The sequence below is a fragment of the Globicephala melas genome, chromosome 4 (assembly GCF_963455315.2).
Source record: "Globicephala melas chromosome 4, mGloMel1.2, whole genome shotgun sequence".
Classification (NCBI taxonomy): Eukaryota; Metazoa; Chordata; class Mammalia; order Artiodactyla; family Delphinidae; genus Globicephala; species Globicephala melas.
Window position 1 is genome coordinate 80,828,873 of NC_083317.1, and position 25,279 is coordinate 80,854,151.

The following is a 25,279-nucleotide window of genomic DNA, read 5'->3' on the forward strand; positions in this document are numbered from 1 at the left end:
GTCCCTGACAGGGCCTAGAAGTAGTGACACCCCAGTAGCAATGAGCATACCTAGTACCCAAACCTTGGTTTCAAAAACCATTCTCCACTAGAAAGAATCAGGGATCTTTGGGAAAATGATTGATTTCAGGACAGTACTGAGGAAGAAAAAGATGATCCTGAAATATTTTGTAGTACCAGAAAATAAAGATGTGATCAGAGAATGATAGGAATATGTCTAAAGAACAAGGAATCACCTTGAATGAGCTTGCTGTGGCCAAATCTGGGACAATTTGAAAATCAAAACAAATAACGATGGTAATGGATTATAAGCCATTGAATAAAGTAAGAGTCCATGAATATAAGTAAATATATATTATATGTAAAAGTAATACACATTTATACTTATGTATTATGTATACTTATATAAACATTTTATATATTTATAGTATATGTAGTATTTATAGTATAAGGTATAGTATAGTATAAAGAAAGAAAGAAGGGAAAACTCTCCCTCACAGTAGAATCCCAACTAATATAGAAGGGAGGATGGAATTAGAAATTCACTATCATAGTAATAATTAATCCAGGAAAGAATCATCAGTGGGTGCTAAAACTAGTGGATAAAAGTTTGATGAGTAATTACAAAATTACAGCAACCTGAAGCAGGATGAGATCAAGTTCATAAATCTATGTTACAGCACAAAGCACCCAAATGCTGTCAGCTGATTGTCATATTGCTAAGTGGTTGTATTTGCAATAGGATGATAACAATAATTATTTATTGAGTGTCCATTGTGTGATAGGCATTACGCTAGGTGGGGTTTGGGGTTTTTTTTGTTTGTTTTTTGTATATATTAACTCAGTCAATCCTAATACTAAGATTTTTTTATTAGTTATTCCCATCTTTAAGATGAGGAAACCAAGATTCAATAAATGAAAAAAATTGTTTAAAGTCAAATAGTTATAAGAGGCAGAGTCAGGACTCAAATCCCCTGCCTTCTGACTTCAAGTTCTGTGGTGTTCTATCACGTTGTGTGTCTCTGGGTCCTCTTAGAGTTCTGAGCTTCTGAAATGTGCAGAATGATAAGATCAGAGAGGCATTTTTTAAACAAAAGCATTTGGGGGTTCCTTCTTTATCCTCACCATATTTACTAAGCATCTTGCCTCATATTTCCTGTCTAAAAATAGGAAAGGCAATGCTTAATTTACATGGTTGTTATGAGGACTAAATTAGATAATATATGTAAAGCATAGAGCACAGTATAAAATGTGTCTGGCAGCAGTGTTAATACCAGTTGCAACGCTGAATTCCCTTGTATGGTGGAAAATGTTTCTAAGGGTCCTGCTTTGGGACTGAATTGATAATCAAAGGCCAGATCATAAAGAGCTTTGTGTATCATGAAAAGATTCCCTTTTATTGTATAGGCAATAGAAACCACTGAAGAATTTTATTACTGGGAAAGATGTGATTTGGTTGGCAATTAGAGCAGACCAAGGGGAAGAACACAAAACCCAAGGCAGGCGGACCAGCAGGAGGCTGTTGTCAGAGACCAGGCAGATGAGGGTCTGAGTTAACAAGCCACCTGGCATCGTGGAGAGGAGGGAACACACAATGGACAGTCACACTCCCAGACTGGTGCCTGGGTTTGGCAGGAGAGAAAGGGTGAGGAGCTTAGGTTCAGCCTCAGGCCTCTGGCCTGAGTATTGGCTCTTCTTGGGCATGACCAGAATACAGAGGAAGGGCAGGTTGGGGGCATGGAAAGGTGCTGATTCAGGGTAGTTTGGTACAGAGTAGGGAGTCACAGTAGACAGTTGGATATGCAGATCTGGATTGAAGGGAGAGTGCAGGGCTGGAGCAGCATGCCTGGGAGTCATTGAAGCTGTGGAAGTGGATGAGATCCCTGAGGGAAAGGGTGCAATGTGAGGAGAGGGCTGAGGATAGGATTGTGGAAACACCCAGTATTTAACAATGGCAAAAGAAAAAGTGGAATGAGACTGAGGAGGAACACTTACAAAGATAAAAGAGTTTCCGGGGGGTTGTTTTCTGCAAAGGCCAAGGCTGCATAGAGAGCAAATAAAGCAAAGAAGGCCTGAAAGGTGCCTGTTGGATTTGACAACTGGGTTACTGGTTTTGACCTTAAAAATAAAACAGCCAGTTATTTTACAGCAAAAATGGTTTTATTTGGGAATAGCAGAGGAATTGCAGTTCAGAACAAGCAAGCTATAGCAAATGCCATAGGCAAGTCCAAAAAACAAAGAGGAATGTTATTTTATAGAAAAAAAAGGAGGGGAAGTTGGGAGGGGATGTTTTGAATAAAAGTCCATTGGACAAAAGTGGGAGCTCAGGGTGATGACAGTTACTCATTGGTTGAATTGCTAGGGTAGTAGATTTCTTCTAGGCATGCAATGTACACCTTTTCCGGTTGGGGCCTGTAATTGATGATTCTTTCCTGTTGATGAGTCTTCTGTTGGGGTCTATAATTGACAGTTCTTCCTGCAATTGACATCAGTATTACTGTGTGAGAGCTTCCCCTTTTGGCCTCCTGCCTCCATCTTAGTGAGGTTTTCCTTTATTAAGTTTCACACTGGAAACCTTGGCAAGAGCAGGTGCTGAGAAGCAGAATCCAGTTGGCCAGTGGATTAAGAAGAGAATGACATTTTTTTTCTTTTTTTCCCTGCGGCATGTGGAATCCTATTTCTCCGACCAGAGATTGAACCCTCACCCCCTGCAGTGGAAGCACCAAGTCTTAACTACTGGACTGCCAGGGAAGCCCCGAGAATTAGACCTTTCAAGGAGAGAAACTAGAATTTGGATGTTCCCAAAGATGCAGCCATCTCACTCCCTTGCCATTCATTTCCTCCTACTGTTGGAGAGTGCTGACTGATGGAAGGTCTTCCTTACAGAGGATCTCCTTACAGAAGATCTCCCTCCAGCACTTTCTCTCAGCTCTAGTTCAGCCCTCCAGGTCCACACCAACCAAGTCTATTTGCCACTGCAGAGAACTGTCCAGATCTGCCACCCCTCCACCATTCCTCATATGCTCCAGACTCCCAGACTTGCCTTCAAGTCTGACTCTCTACGATGGATTCTCTTTTATTAAAACTGGGCTTGTTTTTTGGTAACATTGGTCTTTATTCCTTGTCCTATGAGGTTGATGACTTTTCAACATTTTTTTAACCTCAACCTAGAATAAGAAATACACTTTATATTATGATAGGTGTATACATGTATGTATAACTGAAAGGAGATGCACTCTTATTTTCAATTCCATCTCATTCCGTTGCATTCTATGCTATTGTATTATGTGTTTTTAGAATAGCACACCCCATTAATTTCACAACTCATTAAACTGATTTAATGACTGATGGTAGGACTGATAGAGCCACCATGCTAGGAGGGACTCAAAGGAAAAGATGCTAAGTTTTTGTCTGAATCCACCCCCTCCCTCCCTCCCTCAGGCTCTCCACAATGGAGCCAGCAGGCCTTCCCTTTAATCATGTTTTTATGGTTCTAAGAGGAAAGAAAACTGCTTCAGTCGCTAGGATGTTAGCCAGCCTTGAGGGGAGTGGTATTTGAATTTCCAGATTGACTCAATGACTCATAGAAGGAAGGTAAGCAGCTCTAATAGTGGAATTTAGAAATCAGTGGAGGAAAGACGGGCTTACCTTTCAAATCACACCACATGAGCTACTGTCCTGTACTTACTCATGAGAGGACACCTACAGCCTGAGGCATTTTCATGACTAGAGGATGCCCTTAGGTGGCCCTACTACCACCTCTCACTAGACGCATTTTAAGTTTTCCAGAGTTTGGGAGTATGGCTACCTCTTCATATAGATCACCTAACCCCCACTCCAGCCAGACAGCTGTCTGGACTTGTGCTGCTCTGGTCTGTATGTCCTCTTCCGAATTCCCTCAGGTGGTTCCCCCCAACCTTGAGAACCATTGCCTCCTATAGAGCTTTCAGCAAAGAACATTGGGGGTTTTTTTTTTTCCTTTACAAGAAAAGATGACTTATGTATTCTAACATTCTGATTCCCAATGTCTTTTCTACTCCTGCCCAGGAAAAGCAAGGATTTCTGAATTTACCGTGACTACAGATAGAAGGATGTTGCCTTAGGAATAGCAGAGGTCTTCTCTCAGCTGCTAAACAGTGCCCGCTGCTGCCATAGGCACTTGGGTCCTCGAGAAATCTCCTGAAGGACTTGTCCATTGTGTACTTGCAATGAGCCAGGCCCTAGGCTGGGCCTTGGCTACAGCCTGGTGAGCAAAACTCTCTCCCTAGCCTCAAACGCGCACACCCAGGAAAGATGAGTGAAGAACGGTGGGTCTCCCTCACTCCAGAAGAATTTGGCCAACTCCAGAAATATGCAGAATGTGAGTAAATGGATTGACGCATGTGGGGTGGGATTTCCTCTTGGTTGGGGAGAGCATTATTGGAGAGCAGAGTAGTATAATCATTGCAAAGCACAGAGAATGAGATCAGCTTATACCTCCTTATAAAAATAGAATTTGTGTCTTTAAACATAAAACACAATTATCTTTATACTCTATAAAGGATCCATGCTCACCCTAGAAATTTGGAATATACAGGGAAGGAAAGTAAAAAGTAGGTTAAAAATCACAGCTAAACTCTATGAACATTTTGGATGCATCCTGTGCGTATTGCTGTACGTGGTTGAGCTCCTGAATATACCTTTGTTCTTTTCAGTCTGCATTTTTCACCTAGTGTAATATTGTAAGGATTTTCCCAGGTCATCAAAACCTCTTTATAGCAGAACTTCGGAAGGGCTGCCGGCTGCTTGGTTACAGTGTTACTCAGTCATTTGCTTTAATATACTCTTGTGTTTGGACCCAATGCCTTCTTTCAGCAAGATACAGAATTCTGATGGGTGTCTCTTTCTCGACTTTGCTGTGGGAAAACCTGGGCTTTTGCGTGGAGCTCTTGGTTTCACGAGTTGCACCCAGGAACAGTTTCAGTGCGTCAAGCCACAGCGGTGGCAAGGCCCGCGGCCGTGCCCCCCGCAGGCCACTCCTAATCCTGACTGGTGACAGGAGTCTGCCCGGGCTGACCGCTGCACTCTGCACACACACAGTGCCCGTCGTGGTTGTGCAACGGCACCGATTTTTGCAGAGCCCTTTGTCTGGCAGAGCCCTCAGCTGCACTGCCAACCCCATCTCATTGTTCTAACCCTCTCGCTTCACGTTGATCGTGCTGGTGCTTTTGTAAGTCACTAGGCCTGAAGCGCATTTGACCTGCCCTACAGAGCGTGCCCAGGTGGTCCTCCGAATGCCCTGTAGGCAGCCTGCCCCTCCCACAGGGCAGGCAGCCCCTCCACTGGCCTGGGAGCTGGGGGCCGGGCTCGTGCCAGCTCTGGCTCTTGCTCTCTGTGATGTGACAGCCCTAATACCCACCCCACCCTTCAGTCCCCCATCCCCACGGCCGCACGCCCAGCCTCTGTGTCCTCTGAAAGGGTTGCACTAGATGATCTCTCCCCGTGATCCCTCCAGGCCTAACACCCCATGACTACACGTGCTCCCCCTGTAGGGCTACTGGTCCGTCTCTCCTTGGTGACCTGGAGCCCGTGGCCTCTTGTCTGACCGCAGTAGGTTTAGGGAAACTGTGCAGTGTATTGACAGGGAGCAAGGAATCATCCTCCAGGGTAAACTCCATCTAATTCAGCCTACTCCCTAGGTCAGCAAAGTATCAGGCCCTGTCCGGGATGAAAAAGAAGCAGAGAGATAAGGCTTCACCTGAGGAATCTGAATCTTGTTAGGGAGTCAGATATGCACTTGTGATACAAGCAGAGAACAGGCCTAAGACAGCGGGGAAACACCTCTGGCAGAGATGGCTACACGGAGTGCACAAATGAGAAGGGAATTTAGAGCTGGGGGAAACTGATATGAGTGGCTTAGAACAACAGAAAGTCTCTCACAGTTCTGGAGGCCAGAAGTCCACAATCAAGGTATTGTAAGCTTGGTTCTTTCTGAGGGCTGTGAGGGAAGGGTCTGTGCCAGGCCTTTCTCCTTGGCTTACAGATGACTGTCTTCTGTATCTTCCACTCGGTACTCTCCCTGTGCACGTGTCTCAGTGTCCAAATTTCCGTTTTTATCAATACATGGACACAGTCTTCTTTTTTCTTTTTTTGTCCTTACTTTTTAAATTTATTTTTTTATTGAAGTATAGTTAATTTACAATGTGTTAATTTCTGCTGTACAGAAAAATGACTCAGTTATACACATATATACATTCTTTTTTGCATTCTTTTCCATTATGGTTTATCTCAGGACATTGAATATAGTTCCCTGTGCTCTACAGTAGGACCTCGTTATTTATCGTTCTGTATATCACAGTTTGTATCTACTAACCCCAAACTCCCAGTCCATCCCTCCCCCAACCCCCCTTCTCCTTGGCAACCAGAAGTCTGTTCTTAATGTCTGGACACAGTCATTTTGGATTGGACCCACCCTACTCCAGTAAGACCTCATCTTACCAATAATTAATTACCTCTGAAATGACCCTGTTTCCAAATAAGGTCCCACTCTGCGGCGCCGGGGAATTAGGACTTCAACGTATAAATTTGCAGGGGATACAACTTAACTCATAACAGAGGATTTAGCTGGATGAACTCTGTGGAGAAAAGAAGTTTAAAATATGAGTAGTAGATGGTGGGGGGAGGGATAGAAACTGTGGAAGCAAAGGTAGAGGGGCACAAAGGGCGAAGGTGTCTGTGGGGTGGTAAGGAGAGCTTCTGAGCTAGATGGAGAGAAGTGGCAGGAGGGTGGAGAGGAGGACATGGGAGGGATACGGGTAGCCACAGGCCTTGGGCCCCGCATGTCAAGGCATGGCATTGGGACTGAGGTGGCAACATGTAGAGCCATGAACCTGGTGGCTACGTGCAAGGTGGCCTGGATGAGGAAGCGGCCAGGGCAGGGAGGGCAGGCAGGTCCTTTGAATGGAATCTCGTTTGAGCTGAGGCACAGAGCTAAGGTGGGGAATGTGGCAATGAACAAATGCTAATGTGTGGGAAATTGCTGTGGAAGTTCCTCACAACTTGTGGAACGAAAGGAAGCCAGCAAAGATACCTCAAAGCCTGAGAGTCTGTGGAAAGTGAGGACAGAGGGGTCCAAATGTGGCAAAGCAGTCAAGGAGGGAGGGGTGGAAAGAAACCCGAGTACTTGGTAGGAAATGGCTCCTCTGTGGTCTTTTTTCCAACCGTAAGCTTTGTCCTTCTCGGACCCATCCTCATTTTGTCCGTGTCCCAGGACTGGATGAGGTGCTCCGGCACCATTTCTAACAGGCGAGGAAAAGAAGATACAATTCTTGGAAAATGATTAATCCTCAGAGGAAGCCCTGAAAAAGGCACTTCTACCAGCTTTAGACGCATTCTGGCATTCAGTCAGATCACATTGCCATAGCAACCACTCTTCCATAACCACAAAAACAGTAGCTTTACAGTAGCGAAGTAACTGAAGTGTACAGCCTGAGAATTGAGAACTTTCTCCAGTGCAGTTCCGGGTGGGAGAGGCCAAGAATTTCAGGACAAGAGGCTTTTTGTATGTCCTGTTTAAATGTCATAAACCCTGCCACTTCTCTGGGGAGAAGCCATGTTCAAATACTCTCAGAGATAAAATATATATTTATTATATATATATATAATCAACAGTAAACTTAATGTGAATTAAGACTGTAAAGGGCTTGTCAAAAGGATAATGTGACAATTTAAGAATTTTCTGTTACAAAATAAAAACAAGTGTAAAGTTTTTGAAAAACGAAAAGATGAAATTAAAGACACTCATGATCCTATCTTCCAGTGAAAACCACAACTAGTATGTTTGTGTATAAACATAAATATCAAACTACACATGCACCTACACATATATACATATATATATATTTAAAAAACAAACATGCTAGGCTATTTTGCGTGCTGTTTTCTTCACCCTAACAATATGTTTCAGTTATCTATCGCTATGTCCAAACAACTTCAAAACTTGATAGGTTGAAACAGCCATTTTGGGGGCTTCCCTGGTGGCGCAGTGGTTGAGAGTCCACCTGCCGATGCAGCGGACATGGGTTCGTGCCCTGGTCCGGGAAGATCCCACATGCCGCGGAGCGGCTGGGCCCGTGAGGCATGGCCGCTGAGCCTGCGCGTCCAGAGCCTGTGGTCCGCAACGGGAGAGGCCACAACAGTGAGAGCCCCGCGTACCACAAAAAAAAAACCCAACCATTTTGGTTTTGTTCCCATGGTTCTGTGGCTCGGGCACCCTGGACGGGGCCCAGCAGGATGACTAGTTCCTGCTCCACAGTGTTTGGGGCTGCAGGTGGGATGCCTCACATGACCCAGCATGGCCTATTCACTCACTCGCTGGTACCTCGGCGCTCCTCTCTGCAGCCTGTTCCTCCAAGTGCTTTCTCATCTCCCAGGGCCTCTCTGTGTGGCCTTTCTTGCCAGCAGGGCAACCTGGACTTTGTACACATGGCTCAGGGCTCCAAGAGCATAAAAGCAGCAGCAGGCCTTTTTAACACCTGGGCTTAGAGGTGCTAGAACATAACTCTCTCCACATTGCATTGGTCAAAGCAGTCACAGGCCTGGCCCAGATTTGATGGGGTGGAGGAATGGACTCCACATCTCATGGGACAGTGACTCACACAGCAGGGAGGAAGGTTGGCAGCAGCCATCTCTGGAGACTAGCTAGCACGCAATATGTCACGAGGTGTTCCCAAATCATCCAGTACTTTTCAGAAGCATGGTTTTTAGTGGTTACAGAGATTTCTTTTGAGTACATGTACATTATTTTATTTAACCAAATCATCAATTGTGATCTTAGGATGTATTAATAGACTCATAGTTTCTAGTAAGGCAAACCGATATCCACCTTCTATCCTACCCTGATCAGACCTTTCTAGAGAACTGAATTTATTTCTGGGCACCACAGTTTCCAGTGGATATGGACAAACCAGAACTTGTTTGAGAAGTGCCAGCAGCATGGTGAGGGGCCTCACAGCCTGGATATGAAAAGATGGACGAAAATACTATGCATATCTTCTGGAAAGGGGAAGACTCAGGGAAGGGTGAGAGAGAGCTAGCTGTATTAAAATAGCCACAGTGCTCTTTGGGGGAGAAGGTGTAAAGTTAATTTCTAATGGCTTCAAGAAGTAGCTCTAGGACTAATGGGAGGAAAGCATCAGAAGAAAGACTTTAAAGTAAGGTATACTAATGGTATTAGTATTAGTAATGATTCCTAATGGTCAAAGCTGTCCAAGATGGAACAGAATGGACCCCAAAGTGACTGAGTTTCCTTTCCTTAGAACTGTCTGGGCAGAGTTGGCTGAGACACTAGAGGGGAGGTTAGACATCAGATGTCTGGTTGATTAAATGACCTTCATTAGCTCTATCAATACTTAGTTTCTATGTTTAAACAGGTTTCTTTTCAGCCTCACAGGGTGTGAGCATGTGGGGATGCCTCCTACTGACCGTCCCCTAACAGCTTCAGAGAGATGACTGGCTTATTGTCCTAATCCTGTTATTTGCGGGGAGGGGATTTTTCCAGTTTTTTCCATGATTTATCAAGGACAGAAACTATCATCTTATTCATAAAGGGAAAAAGGGGGAAAAAACCCCAATAAAACATCCATGTTTACTTTTAATTCTCTAAGAAGTGAAACTAAACATTTCCTACATCAGCTAGTTGTTGCTTGATTTTGTAGACTTTTTAAAGCTAGGAGAGATCTTAGCCATGATCAAGTGCAACTACTATCCATTTTACAAATGAGAACACTAAATTCAGAGGAGCTCAGTGACTTGCCCAAGGTCACACAGAAAGTCAGTGGCAGAATAAGAATTAGAACCAATGTTTTCAATTCCAGGTAAATTCAGTTTGCTTCAATTCAGTTTCAATAAATTAAACAGAAAGTACTCATTGGAGCTCAACCTTCAACCATACATTGGTAAAGAAAAAAATATATATGTTAATTAAATTATAATAGAACAAAAAAATTTTTAATAAACATGTGCCAAAGATTTTATTTAACTCATTAATTAGTGGAGGAGCCAGTAAGGCGTTAAATTTGAGAAGCAAGTTATGGACAGACCCTGGATGGATACAGATCAAATCCATAAATTCCTAGTTAGGCAATTTTGTAAACAAATGTAAGGATAAGATTGCTTGGTTAGATATAAAACTGGTTACTGTCTTACAGGACAGCAAATCCTAATCTTTTGGGTTATCTGTTCCACCAGACAGTTCTATGCATATCTGCTGGAAAAAAATCTGTAAGTTAACATGTAACTTCACTAAATCTGGTACATTTAATACATTTAATCAATAGTAAACAGTGAGTAGAACTAAGTACATGCACCTAGATAGTCTTTGGGTAGCCTTTATTCCACATGACATTGAAAAGATGTACTGCCCACTTTTTTTCTTATTTCTAAGTTTTAGGTAATTTTAAAAATAATAGCGACATACAAAGAAATAGAGAAAAAACTGGGGTTTGCTTCAGTGCCCTTCTAAGGCTCTGAGATTGGACCCCCTCCCCCTTTATGCTTCTGTTCTCTATTTAGTTCTTCACAGAGGATTCTGAAGTCTGTTTGGCCCAGAGTCCCATCTTCTTCCTTCCATAATCTTTTCATCTTAGTTACCACCAACAATCATTCTTCCCTTGAGATAGTGGGAAAGGTGTAGATAAGAAGAAAGAGGGCCCAAGGCCGGGTTCCTGGGCAAGAAGGTCTCATTTAACCCCCATGCTGGTTCCCAGGTGTTGAATTCCAGCAGGTAAGCAGGGTCCTCAGTGCGGGGCAGCCCTGATGCTTTTTTCTCTTGCTGACTTTTCGTATCTGGACAAAAATTTTAAATACATTTTAAAGAGAATGAATCAGCAAATTCTGCTATTCAGAAATATATTTCAGTAGAATCAGATCAAGGCAAAGTTTTTGACTTTAAGATGGTGATAATTTATAGCTCAAAATTCAAACCGGTCAGAGAAATTGTTTAGGGCTGATTTGTAGAACAATGTAAGGCTGTAAGTAAGCTTTGTTGAAACTTTGCTATTTATATTGGCCAGTAGAGTGAGATTTAATCACATGCTCATGGATTCCTGGGCCCGTAAAGGATCACGTCTAGTTGGTTCCATCGTGAAAGGGATAATCACAGCTGTTTCTCACCCACATCTCTTTTGGTGCGACTGGCCTTCTCTTCATTAGTGACGACTGGGACTCCACGCACAAGCAGCCACAGAATCTACGGATAGGGAGAGACTTCTTTGGAAATGATGGCTCTCAAATTTGAACGTGCACATGAATCTCCTGGATTCTGTTAAAATGCAGATCCTGAATCAGGAGGTCTGTGCTTGTTCTGAGATTCTGTGTTTCTGACAAGCTCCCAGGTGATGCTGACACTGCTGGTCCAGGGACCACGTTTTTAGATGCAAGAAGGTAACTATTCCTCCATTCCTCCACCTATGACTGATGAGGCCAAATTATTTGGAGAAAAAGTAGGAAATCTTGCTAGCGATGCAAATTTTACTTATACAAATAAGCCATACCAGCCATTCAGGTCATCTATGATGAATCAGAAAAACTTAGTATCCCAAAGAGGGTTTTCTTGATCAGCCAAAATTCCCTCTGCTTCAACGTAAAGTATTCTTCTCTTATTCTATATGTAACGCTGTGGCAGAGCCGTCACTTCCACGGGTTTCCCTGAGAAGTTAGCTTGGCGGGCCCCAGTGGTCCTCAGCCTTGGCTACACACTGGAAATACCTGGAGACGTTGAACAATTGCAGTGTCCTGCCCTCATACTCCCCCACCCCTGGACCATTTAATCATCATCTGTAGGCGTGAGACCCAGGCATCAGTAGTGTTTAAAGCTCCCCAGGTGATTCCAGCAGGCAGCCAATATTGAGAACCATTGGTCTACCTTTTCTCCCTATGCCCCTGGGAATATAGGACATATGGGACAAACATGACAAGCCCAATCCCTGTTCTAGGCCTCATTTATTCCGTAAATTTTTATTGAACATCAGTTTTATGACAGGCAATGGACTACATGCTGAGGATAAGCAGGGAACAGGAAAAGAAGGCTAACTGGGAGACTGTTTTGGTGCTTATAATGCTGGACTTCTTATACATGCTTCCCACATTCCAGCCCAGGGCCCGACTCCTCCTGGCTGCAAAGGTGGGCCTTCTGAAGCAGTGCTGCAGGCCTGGCAGCTCTGTTCTGACATCATCCTCCATCTTTCTAGGACCCTTGGAAAACCTCATTCTTGCTTTTGTGCATCTCACTGTGTTTTTGACTCCCTGAGTACTTAGAAAACTTATTCATACATCCCAGCCTTCACTGGAAAAAGGAAAATCTAGGGTTTTTTTCCCTTCATGTGCCAACTTTCCCTTCTCCGTCTCTCTGTGTCTTTCCCTACCTGGGTTGAGAGTCATTTATGATCTTCCCAATCTGTGGAATATGTTCCTCCAGGCTCAGCATCATGTTCTTTTTCTGTGTTGTGACAGGCAATCCTTACTAGTCAGCCACAGTTACACAGGAACGTTGCTTAAGATCTGCTCATGAAAAGTGAGGTCCATGGACCTACATAATTGGTGTCACCTAAGCTCTTCCTTGAAATGCAGAATCTCAGGCCACGATCCAGACTTACTGAGTTAGAATCTGCATTTAAACCTTATCCCCAAGCAATCCACATGCATGTTACAGTTTGAGATAATATTAGGGAAGTTTTTTTTTTTTTTTTACATCATTATTGGAGTACAATTGCTTTACAATGGTGTGTTAGTTTCTGCTTTATAACAAGGTGAATCAGTAATACATATACATATGTTCCCATATCTCTTCCCTCTTCTGTCTCCCTCCCTCCCATCCTCCCTATCCCACCCCTCTAGGTGGTCACAGAGCACCAAGCTGATCTCCCTGTGCTACGTGGCTGTTCCCACTAGCTATCTATTTTACATTTGGTAGTGTATATATGTCCATGCCACTCTCTCACTTTGTCACAGCTTACCCTTCCCCCTCCCCATATCCTCAAGTCCATTCTCTAGTAGGTCTGTGTCTTTTTTCCCGTCTTACCCCGAGGTTCTTCATGACATTTTTTTTTTCTTAGATTCCATATACATGTGTTAGCATACGGTATTTGTCTTTCTCTTTCTGACTTACTTCACTCTCTATGACAGACTCTAGGTCCATCCACCTCACTACACATAACTCAATTTCGTTTCTTTTTATGGCATGGGCAGAAGACCTAAATAGACATTTCTCCAAAGAAGACATACAGATTGCCAACAAACACATGAAAGGATGCTCAACATCACTAATCATTAGAGAAATGCAAATTAAAACTACAATGAGGTATCACCTCATACCGGTCAGAATGGCCATCATCAAAAAATCTAGAAACAATAAATGCTGGAGAGGGTGTGGAGAAAAGGGAACACTCTTGCACTGTTGGTGAGAATGTGAATTGATACAGCCACTATGGAGAACAGTATGGAGGTTCCTTAAAAAACTAAAAATAGAACTACCGTACAACCTAGCAATCCCACTACTGGGCATATACCCTGAGAAAACCATAATTCAAAAAGAGTCATGTACCAAAATGTTCATTGCATCTCTATTTACAATAGCCAGGACATGGAAGCAACCTAAGTGTCCATTGACAGCTGAATGGATAAAGAAGATGTGGCACATATATACAATGGAATATTACTCAGTCATAAAAAGAAATGAAATTGACTTATTTGTAGTGAGATGGATGGACCTAGAGTCTGTCATACAGAGGGGAGTAAGTCAGAAAGAGAAAAACAAATACCATATGCTAACACATATATATGGAATCTAAAAAAAAAAATGGTTCTGGATAACCTAGGGGCAGGACAGGAATAAAGATGCAGAGGTAGAGAATGGACGTGAGGACACGGGGATGGGGAAGGGTAAGCTGGGATGAAATGAGAGACTGGCATGGACATATATATACTACCAAATGTAAAATAGATAGCTAGTGGGAAGCAGCCACATAGCACAGGGAGATCAGCTCAGTGCTTTGTGACCACCTAGAGGGGTGGGATAGGGAGGGTGGGAGGGAGATGCAAGAGGGAGGAGGTATGGGAATATATGAATAGCTGATTCATTTTTTTATAAAGCAGAAACTAACACACCGTTGTAAAGCAATTATACTCCAATAAAGATGTTAAAAAATAATAATAAGTTTAAAAAAATAAAGCTAAGGAAGTAAAATATATAGAGTATTAAATGGTGGTAAGAGCTATGGAGAAAAATTAAGCAGGAACGAAAGATGGGGAAAACAGAACAAAACAAAATTCAAGTGAAATCACTTTCTTGGTTCTCAGTCAGAATGCTGGCTCTGTACTACTTTTGCAGAAGCCGCACCAGGAAGACCCATGCTCCAAATTTTTCATTTTTTAAAAAATTTGGCCATTCTGGCTGAGCTGAAAATCTCCCATTGAAATAGATTCTAAAATATAGTGTTTTTTCCTAAATATTTAAGCTACTCATAGAATAATTTGAATATAATTTATGTGTGACCTTAACTGAAATCTGACCTAATTCTAACCTCTCTTCCATTCTGTTGCCTGAGTGGCTTTTAAAAAATAGACCTGGTTATGTTACTGTACTACTCAAAAAGTCTTCAACAATTTGAAATCAATGTCCTTAACTTGGCACTCAGTACTCCCACAAATCTGGCCCCAGACTACTCTCTGGTTCTAACCTTGCCTAAAGGTCCCGTGGTGCCCATCTTCATATCTTTGTTCACCCTGTCTCTTCTGAGAATGCCCTGTCCACTTCATGTCTGCCTTTCGAAACCTAACTCATTTTTACACCCCAGCTCAAATGCTACCTCCTTCATGGGGCATCCCCAGTCCCCACCTTAACCCCTCTCTCATCCTAGTTTTACTTATTCCCTGTTATTTTACTTCTTCCCCACTCTGTGCTTCCAAGAACTTCATATCATTGCCACAGCATTAATTACACCTTTCCTTGTGTTAGCAAATGTTTGGGAAGTAATAGTGAATAGTGCCTAAGGAAAAGGAATACAGACTTTTGAGCCAGACTAGACCTGAGTCAAAACCCTGACTCTTAGGCAAGTCATTTAACTTTTCTGACTTTCAGTTTCCTCATCTGTGAACAGAAGAAAATAGTACCAAATCTGCATGGACTGGTAGGGGAGAGCATATGAGAATATGCAGTAAAGGTCTTTAATAAGGGGTAGCTATTATTACCACAGTTATTCATATCCTGTCCCCAACTAGTTCATCAGCAGTACCTAGCAACATCTTACTCTCCATAGTGTTTTCTGGATTGACTGGAAGCAACCCAAATTGATGGCATCTGCTGCCTGGATCTCACTGAGCTATTAGTTTTCCAACATCTGTTTTGAATTTCAGAAAGAAATGTCCATTTTTAGGCAACAGCAGTGTTTTCCTGTGGCATTTCAATATGTCTTAATCCTGAAATGATTATAACTTGTGCTTGATTGAATCCAAGTCAGCAAAGTCATGGAGAACAGCCCAGCCCACAAGCACATCCACTTTACGTAGGCCTAAGAAAGCACAGCCCTCTGTACAAAGAGCCCAAACACCAAGGAACACTATATCAGCTTTTAGTGACATTGCCCTTTGTTCAGATGTTTAAAGTATGACAATAATAGAGCTTGAGAAGCTCTTGTTTATCCACAATACTGTGAGACAGAGAGAGTGTAGAAATCCTGGTTTTCTTTGATGTCTAGAGTACTGGTAACTACTCAAGATGTTATAATGACAATTATTGACTCCCTTCTCTTGACTCCCAATTCCCTTATAAACTAAAAAAGAAAAGAAAAGAAAAGAAAAGAAACGCCACGATTTTCTCCAGTAGTTTCTAAATTATTTCCTATGGAAAGCAGAATTTTCTAAACTACCATGCTTTATGAATCCTGTCTCTGTTTCAGCACCAAGGACAGAACCCCGCCAGGCTTGATGCCCACCCATCCCATTTAATTAACAAAATTTTAAATGTTTTAAAATTTCTGCTCAGATGTTTATTCGATCATCTAATATATTGGTTTTCTGAACACTGGTTATATGTCAGGCCTTGATATGGTATACAAAGGCTTACGGCTCTCAAGGTTGAACTGAGGCAGGAGATGAGCAAGAAAGGCAAGTTAATAAATATAACACCATATGACAGGTGCTGTTACGGAGTTATGTACAAGCCATGTGGGAGCCAGGGGAGGGAGTGATTAACTCTGACTAGTAAAGGAAGGCTTTTCAAAGGAGTTGACATTTGAGCTGGGTACTGAGCATTGAGTGAAGTTTGTAATGCAGAGAAGAGACTCCATGAAAAAGTACAGAGCATATTAAGAAATTTCTAGAAATGTGGTTTGATGTGGCTGAAAAATTGAGTGAGTGAAAGATTAAGGGAAGAGGTAAGGAATAGGCTAGGTCAGATCACCAAGTACTTGTATACCAAGCTAAGGGTTTAGGCTTTATCCTGGGAAAGTTAAGAGCTGTGTAAAGGTTTTGAGCAGAGGCATGATCTAATCAGATTTGTGGTTTAGAAAGATACTTCATGCAGAAAGAGAGAAAATATACTAAAAAATAAATAAATGAGAGGGCAGAAGGGCAGATGACGGTGACATTCCTCCATGTGGTTCTGGAATGAGGGCTCACTCCATCATAATCAGGATTAGACACGGAGATTTTACTTGGCCCAGCTCCCATTCACTGTTCACCATGTTTCACATATGGATTATGTCTCTCCAGATTCTTCCAAGAAGATAAATGATGTCTTGGCTGAATTTAATGAGGGTGGGAGCCTCAAACAATATGACCCACATGAGGTAAGAACATTTTCATTTCAAGCCTTTAAAAACCCCACGTTCTAACCTTCCCATAATTTGTTCCTCTCTTAGAAGTTTAGCTCGCTTTGAAGAACATGCTTCTCAACATATTTTCTCCCAAGTTTCAAGTGAGCCATTGGTGCTACCTGGAATCATAAGTTCCTCAAGTCCATTCACCTTCTCACTATCCTAGAAGGCCACATCATACCTTCTCTTCTCTCCTCAAATCTCTCATTCCTCCTCCCTTTCTCAATTCCCAGTTATCAACTGTGTTTTCTACATCACTGAGAAAATAGAAACAGTCAGAAGCAATCTTCCCCCAAATCCTCACCTTATGTGCCCACCTAGCTGTACCTTTTCTCCTGTAATTAGGGACAAGCTTTCCATGCTCTGATCTCAGTCTAACCACTCCACTTGTGCACTCAGTCCCGTCCTCTTTGGTCTATTGACAGGCATTGCTTCAACAACGTATACCTCTCTCACTCTCACTCCATCTCCTTCCCATCAGCTTTCTCTATGTATTAGATCTTCCTCATCAACAAATAAACATACTGCTCTTTCTCCTACATTAAAAAACCTTTTTCCGGCTCCACTTCTCCCTCCAGCTACCACCTCATTTCTCTCCTGTCCTTTATAACAAGTAAGCTGTGCAAAAGATGTGTCTATACTCATTGCCTCCAATTTCTCCTCTTCCCGCTTTTCTGAAAGCTCTTCAAGCAGCATGTAACCCCCACGCCTACACTAAAATCACTAGTCAAAATAGCCAAGGACCTGCATGTGGCTAAAACTCAAGTCATTTTACTCAACAGCATTGCACCTGATTGGTCAAATCTTCCTTCACTTGGTTTTCAGGACACTATACGCTTCTGATTTTCCTCTTACCCCTTTACTTGACATTTCCACTTAAAAATCAAATAGGTATCTCAAACTTAACATAAGCTAAACTGAGCTCCTTGATCTTTCTCTATAAAACCTGTTTTTCCAGCAGTCTTTCCCATTTCAGTAAATGACAAGTCCAGTCTTCAAGTTATTCAGCCTAAAACTATGGAGTCATCATTGACTTTTCTCTTTTTCTCACATCCCACATCTAATTCATCAGCCGCCTCCATCATTTTTACCTTCAAAATACATCCAAAATCCAGACACATCTCACTACCTGCTCTGCTATCACCCTGACCTGAGGCACCACCATATTTCGCCCAGATTATTGCAATAGTCTCCTCTTAGGCTCCCTGTTTTTGCTCTTGACCTTGAAAGTCTATTCTTTACACACGTCCTGAGCAGTCTGTTAAAACTGAAGTCAGATCATGTCACTGCTGTGTTCCACAATCTTTTATGGTCTGCCCACCTGGTACTCAGAGTCAAAATCAAGGTCATTACAATCTGCATCTCCCCTACTATCGGACCTCGTATCTTGCTATTCTTCTTCCCATTTTTTCCCAGCCATATTAGCCTCCTTGATGCCTTCATACAAGCCAGGGCTGCTCTAACGTTAGCACCTGTGCCCATGCTCTGGCCTCTTCCTGCAATGTTCCTCCCCGAGATATCCATATCATTCATTCCTTCACCTCCTGCAAGTGTTTGCTCAAATCACCTTCTCAGTGAATGTCACATTCTCTATCTAAAATGTTAAGCCCTCTTTCCTGACGCTTCCTATCTTCCTGCTCTGCCTTATTTTCCTCCTTAGTGCTTCTCACCATCTGTCACACTGTATAACTTACTTATTTAATTGTCTGTCTCCCCGACTAGAATAGTTTTGTTCACTGCTATGTCCCCAGTGCCCAGAAGAGTATCTGGCTTATAGCAGGCACTCCACAAACATTTGCTGAATGAATAAGTGCATGCAAGACCTCCCCTACTTTCAGATTCAGCTCATCTAATGTTTCTTGAACATCCAGGCACTGTGCTGGATGCCGTAGAAGATATGAAGATGAGGAAGCATAGTTCCTCCCCTCCAGAACTTACTTCCTACTGGCAGGGCCAAGTTTAAGAGCCATGACCCTGGAGGTTCTGCTGTTAGGTTAGACTCGTAGCTTTGCTGCGAACCAGCAATGTGGCCTTGAATATTTCACCTCTCTGGGCCTTAGTTTCCTCTTCTGTGAACTGAATATATAAAACAACCAAAAAGAAAGACCTTGAAGCTTGCAGATGAGTGAATTAAATAAGATGCTTTTTGCAAAATGTCTAACACTTTTAGGACACTTAAAAATAGTGCCCATTATTATTACCCTTCTGTTACCTTTCGCCAAAATGTTTTAAACTCAACTCCCTTTTCCCCGGTCCTGGGTCCTTTTATGAGGGCTAATAGCAGAAAAGCAACTGATCAGCAGGACAAACTTGGAAGGAGGCTGGCCGCTTATTTATTCGTATTGTCATCCTTTCAACAAACCTTGAGTCAACTCCTTCTCTTCTGGGCCCTGGAAGTGAATCAACAGAGCCCACACCCTCGAGGTACACCTGAGAGGTGCTTTGAATAAAATGCACTGATCACCTGAGAATGAAGCAGGAGGAAGGGTGCCAGAACAGGAGCCAGATTGAGAATGCACCCTTTCAAAGAACATTCCTGAGGAGGAACCATGTGGAAATGATGCCAAAGGCAGCAAAGAATGTGCAGCCCCCCAGTCCCCACCCCCACCTCCAAAAACACAGGAACAAAGACTGGCGGGGGCTGCTCCTCCGCCTGTCCGCCCTGAAGCTGACGAGAGTGGGAGGGGAACAGTTTGGTCAGGGCTGCCGAGGGTGTGAAGGCCGTAGGAGCTTTCGGAAGCAGGCCCCTGCCTCCATCAGGCTGGCCCCCGCTCTGCCATGTCCTAGGGGAGCTCCGTCACTCTGATTTCATTCTCTCTCACAGTGTGGCTGGCTTCAAGTAGGTATAATGTCCCAGCACGGGGTTCAGAAACAGCAAGGGTTTAAATTCTCTTGAGTTTGATGGCTTACTGCTGCTAAAATGTCTCAACAAGAAATGAGTTAGCTGTGGGAAGGGGCAGGTTGCTAGGAAAGGGTGGCTGGGAATAAAAGTTTACAGAGTGGCAGGGCTCCATCTGGCCATGACAAGCGTGCCCTTGCCCATCGGCACCGAGCGATTCTCTGGAGAAGAGAGCACAGCTGAAGATGGCCAGAAAGCAGACGGAAACAGTGCAACCAAAAAGGTAGGGGGGCCTGGTATCACCATGATCTTAGACTCAGACACACCTTAGCACAAAGCACAGCTCTGCCACTTGCTTTACGACTTGAGCAAGTCATTTATGTTCTCAAAATTTTTTTCATCCACAAAAGGGCAGTAATAGTACCACGTCACACTGTTGTTTTGAGACTTAAGTAAGATCACGTATGTACAATGCTCAATAAACTCTCCATCTAGTTCTCCTTCCTTCTTTGACCTGTGGAAGAATTAACAATTGCTTGGCTAGTTTCCACATGAAAGTTGCAGTTTCTGGGGAAAAAGAAAAAATGTCTGAACAATGGCAGTGTCTAAGATGTTACTCAGGGCTCTGAGAGTTGTCAGCGTGCTACATAGTGGTTGTTTATCTGGTTTGGGCAGAGTATGGGCCACTCCCTACCCATCACACATGTACCAAGCACCTACCCTGAGCCTGGGCTGTGCTCATAAAGAACTTACTCTTTTGCAATCCAGATATCACTTTGAGAGTGGCCCTCAGTCACATTTCCTTGCCTACTGAGCTTGGGGTGCTTAGAGGGAATGGCAGGGAACACGATGTCAGCACCAGAGCCTGGGACAGATCAGATACTAGAGCAGGAGCATTGGACTAGGTGTCAGACGATCAGGCTTCTGGTTTCGCTTTGATGCTAGCTGGCTGGGGCAAATCAGTAAAATTCCAGAGTCTCAGTGATGTAAGGAGATCTAGTCTCCTCTGAGCTCTTCTGACATGAATGCTCTGTGTTTCTGGGCTTATTTTATGCCATTTTGTTCCCCAGGATAGGGCCATAAATGGTTGGACATGTGTTCAATCATCATTGTTTTCTAAGTTCTCATAATAATTTGTCAGTTCTTCTGCTGTGACACTCACCACTGTTGACCCTGTGTTAGAATTATTTCAATACCTTTCCCACTGAGTCTCTTAAAGGTATGGACTCACGCCTAATTCACTGGTGTGTTCTCCAGTGGTGCCCAGCACTGTGTCTTGTACTTGGGAGACTCAGTACATATATGTTGACTGAACAGACCCCACAATGATTGATGACAGCCAAGTGTACCAACTAGAAACCCAACGTCCATTAAAATACCTATTAGGAAATACCGTGGTGTGGAGGATACAAAGATGAAATAAGACATTTCCCTACCTTCCAGGAGCTCTAGATCTAGTCGAGGAACTAAGGTGTGTATGTCATGAACAACTATATATTGCAAGGGCAGCAGATATGGGTGTCCCAAGTCAGGAACCAACGTGGAAATGTATAGCAATTCAGGCACAAGAGATCATACCAGGCTTCCTGGAAGGGGTGGCATCTGAGTTGGACCATAAAGGATAGCTGGAATTTTAACAGGTAGAGAAGAAAACAGTTCATTTAAGTACATGGAAGCTTGGCCAGGAAAGAACACAGAGATCAGTGTGGGCAGAATGTGAAGGTACACACAGAGAATTATGGGAGAAAAGACCAGAATGGTCTCCGAACTTGAAGTAGCTACAAATCTAGGTTGGAGTGGGATTGTGGTAGGGCTGTGAACCCCAGAGGATTCAGGGAGTGCACAGGATGATCCACTGGACTGTAGGAATCCTGCATATTAGACTTTCTATTTACATTGATTTTTATCTCATCTAATTTCTATTTTCTAGTTTCTTTGTGTGTCTTTTATAATGTATAGTAGCGGAGCACAGTAGTACATATATGTAATGTATAAGTAAAGATAAATGACGATGTGTGCTTGAAAATCTTACAGAAGGGTGCATGATTTTAAAAGTTTGGAGACAAGTGATGTCAACTCTCCCATGGGCAATTAGAAGCCATGGAAAGTTTTTTAGTTGGGAAGCAGTCTGATCAGAGCTGTGCTTTGGGAAGATCACCTTGGCAAGGATGGAAAAGATGAGAGGACTAACAGATGGACGTGGAGGCAAGGAAGCCTTTGAGGGGTGTTGCAGTTGTCCAGATAGGACACATAGAACAGGAGTAGAAAACCAGGAGCATGGGGGACTTCAACAGCCGCCTTGTCAGGGTGGGGCCGACGGGCAATGGATACAGAAAAGACCTGGATATGACAGACGTTGCGAAAGAACAGTGGAAAGAAGGAAGGGACAAGAATTGATCTCAGACAACTGGGAGTTCAAGCTGAGGCTGGAATATTTGGAGGATAATGCTGCCATTGACATGAATAGAAACTGTAGGGTCAGGAAGAGGAACTGGTTTAAGGAAGAACCCAAGAGAAGTTTAGAGCTTGAGATCTTCTGGTCCAGCATTCACAGTTTGCTAAAGAAAAACCTGAGGTTCAAAAAAGGAGGAAAATGTGGTGGACCTCAGACCAGCCACGAGGTCTCCTGAATCTCACACTGATCTTGTTTGAAGATCTTTCAGCTTTGGTTTTTTAAGAGCATCATGTAAGACTTTGTTTAACTGAATTTCCTTTTTTATTAAATCATTTAGTATACGCTGTTTTCCAGAAATATCCTGATAGTTTTCAATTTGAGGCCAACCAGAAAAAAAATTAACAACATTTTGGAACTCAAAACTATATTGTAAAACAGTACTTGTCGATTAAAATAGTGCAAAGGAAAGGACGATGCAAAAAGAGCCTTTTAAAATAAATTAATAATAAAGATGAGAAGATCTAAAACAAAGACCATTGAATTTGTGACCTTCAAGAGAGCAGATTCAGAGGTGATGAGCTAGAATCCAAATCGAATGGATTAAGGAGGTGAGGAGAAGTGTGAAGGGGAAGGGAAGAAGCACAGGCTAGTAGCTCGAGCAGCCAGCAGTTTCTTTGGAAGAGTGACCCGAACGTGCTTGCAGGTAGACAAGCAGGTGCTGGGAGATGCCATCAGAGGCAGGGAGGGTGGAATTGCAGGTCATTATGGGTTCCGCTGGGAAAGTGGGAGGAAAAGACTTTGCTGATGTGTACTGGGAAAAAGAGGATGTGTGTGGAAGGGACATTCTGAGGTGTTGAGGCAGTGGAGGCAGAGAGGGACAGAAAGAGTACAAGAGAGAGCCACAGAGATTCTGGGGCAGGAAAGGCAGAGAAATAGAGATTGATGCCTGTCACAAGAAATGTAAGTCCACCATTTGCTTAGAGATGCCTTCATCTGGTAATGAGCCTTCATTATCCTCTGTCCAACTGAATCAGGCTTCCTTCACTCTGCTAAAGAGATGTTTAAATAGCTCAGCCTGGGGCTAAGGAGAAACTGCCTCGCAAGCTCCCTCCCAGTGGGGTCCAGAGGGCATTGCTTGTTTTAAGGACCAGGACTTTGTATCCAAAACCTGATCGTGCACGTGCCAGCCAACTCTGGTTCTGCGAAGGCTCCCAGATCTCCCAGAAGAGACAAGGGGTTAAATGCTACCAACATTTTCAGAGAGAGCCAAGTAGGCTCCCAAAAAGGGATTTTATCGCTATTATTCACAAAAGCCTGCACAGCAGATCTTGGAGGAGTGCTTCCTCAGATGATTTCCAGGAGCATCTGCTGATTTGATGAAGAATCTGATGCCATCAAAGCACAAGCCAGTGATGACTCACTGCGCACTGTTGTTGCCGAGTGTTTGCTGAGTGCAGCAGCCCTTTCTGGCACAGTTCTCCCAACCTGGGACCAGAAGCCAGGCAGCACTGGGCGACATACAGCAGGGAGAGGTTTTGGCATGTTTCTTGGTTTTACCTTCCGTCCTTGGCTTCCTGCTCTTCTCTCCTGGTGCCTGAAACCTTCACAAGGACATGTTTTGAGAGCAGTCGAGCCAGACACACTCCCTCCCCTGGTATCTTGAGGGTTGTCCAAAGAGGGTCAATTATGAAAGTAATGAAAGACGGAGCCTGTTCTTTTTTCTTTTCTGAGACCTGAATCCTCAGGAATCACATCCCTCACGGCATAAGCAGAAAATTGACATACCGCAGAAGAGCGATTTCTTCTCCTTGTGTTTTCAACTACATCCTTCTTCATCCTTTTTTTTTTTTTTTTGCGATACAGTTCATTTATGATATTATATTGGTTTGAGGTATACAGCGTAGTGATTCAATATTTTTATAGATTACACTCCATTTAAAGTTATGACAGAGTGATGGCTATATTTCCCTGTGCCGTACAATATATCCTTGTTGCTTTTTATTTTATACATAGTAGTTTGTATCTCTTAATCCCATACCCCTGTCTTGTCCTCCCTGCCTCCCTCTCCCTGCCATTCTTCTTCATCTTACCTAGGATTCCAGGGCACTGACCTAGTCCTGCCCATTAGAGACAAGACCCCCATGTGGTCCCCGACTCAGGCAGAGCCCTCACTCCCAGTGCTCAGTCTTCAGCACCCCCTTTTCTTCCTAAACTTAGACATGCCTTGTCACGAAAGCCTCCCATGGTTCCATGGCCCACCAAGCCCCAACACACAACCAACAGCGTCTTCTCTTCCTCACGTCCTACCCCCACTGCCTATGCTTTTCACCCTCTATCGACTCCCAGGCCTTTTCATTCCTGCCCCCACCAATCACTCCACTCCCTTCTGCTTCCCTTTCCATTGCCAGCTCCCCATTCCTTCTTCTCCTCTCCCACCCTCTGTCTCTTCACTTCTCTCCACTGACTTTTCCCTCTTTATCCCTTCTCAGCCTATTAGCTATGACATCTTCAAGCTGTTCATGAGGGCGTACCTGGAGGTGGACCTTCCACAGCCACTGAGCACACACCTCTTCCTGGCCTTCAGCCAGAAGCCCAGACAGGAGACCCCGTCCCACCCAAAGGAGGGGGCCAGCAACAGCGAAGCCAGTGGCCCAGGTACATGGACCAGCATTCCCCAAGATGGAAGGGAGATTTTGCAGCTCTAACCCACTTGCCACAGGTTCAGCCTGCACTCCTAGATGGTCCTCTGTGCCTGGTAACTTCCCTATGGGGAAGAGGGGAAACAGAGACCAGGGGACCAAGACTCCTGCCCTTTCAGGAAGCTCTGTCTGATGGATCTTTCAGTAAGAGAAATAAAAAGGGCATAATTCCTGCCACTCAGGATCAGAGGAGAGGATGGGGAGAAGAGGAGGCACAAACTAATGTATGGCAGGGGCGGGTGGGCCTTCCACAAAAGCTGCCAGTCCCTGGAGAGCACATTCAGCTCTTGTGCCCAGGCTGGGACTAGCCTGGGAGAGTCACAGGAGGGGAATGGTGTGGTTACTGTCTTTCTGGAGTTTGGGCTATAATGGGGGAGACACTACCAACCCCAATAAGTGAGCATGAACCCAGCTGACACCAGAGACATGGGCATAACCCAAGAGATCCAGACTTTGTGGGAAAGTCTCCTACCTGCCTCTCTCAAAACCTAGAGGGC

At 43.6% G+C, this 25,279-nt stretch overlaps 1 long non-coding RNA gene across 1 annotated transcript in view; it reads left to right on the forward strand.

Annotated features, from left to right (window-relative positions):
- The window catches only part of LOC138842673 (uncharacterized), a 54,034-nt gene extending 29,334 nt beyond the window's left edge, over window positions 1-24,700 (forward strand). Inside the window, exons 2-3 of the long non-coding RNA XR_011377427.1 lie at window positions 4,047-4,359; window positions 24,573-24,700. This is a non-coding gene — a long non-coding RNA (uncharacterized lncRNA). The remainder of the gene's footprint in view (window positions 1-4,046; window positions 4,360-24,572) is intronic.
- The last annotated feature ends 579 nt before the right edge of the window (window positions 24,701-25,279 follow it).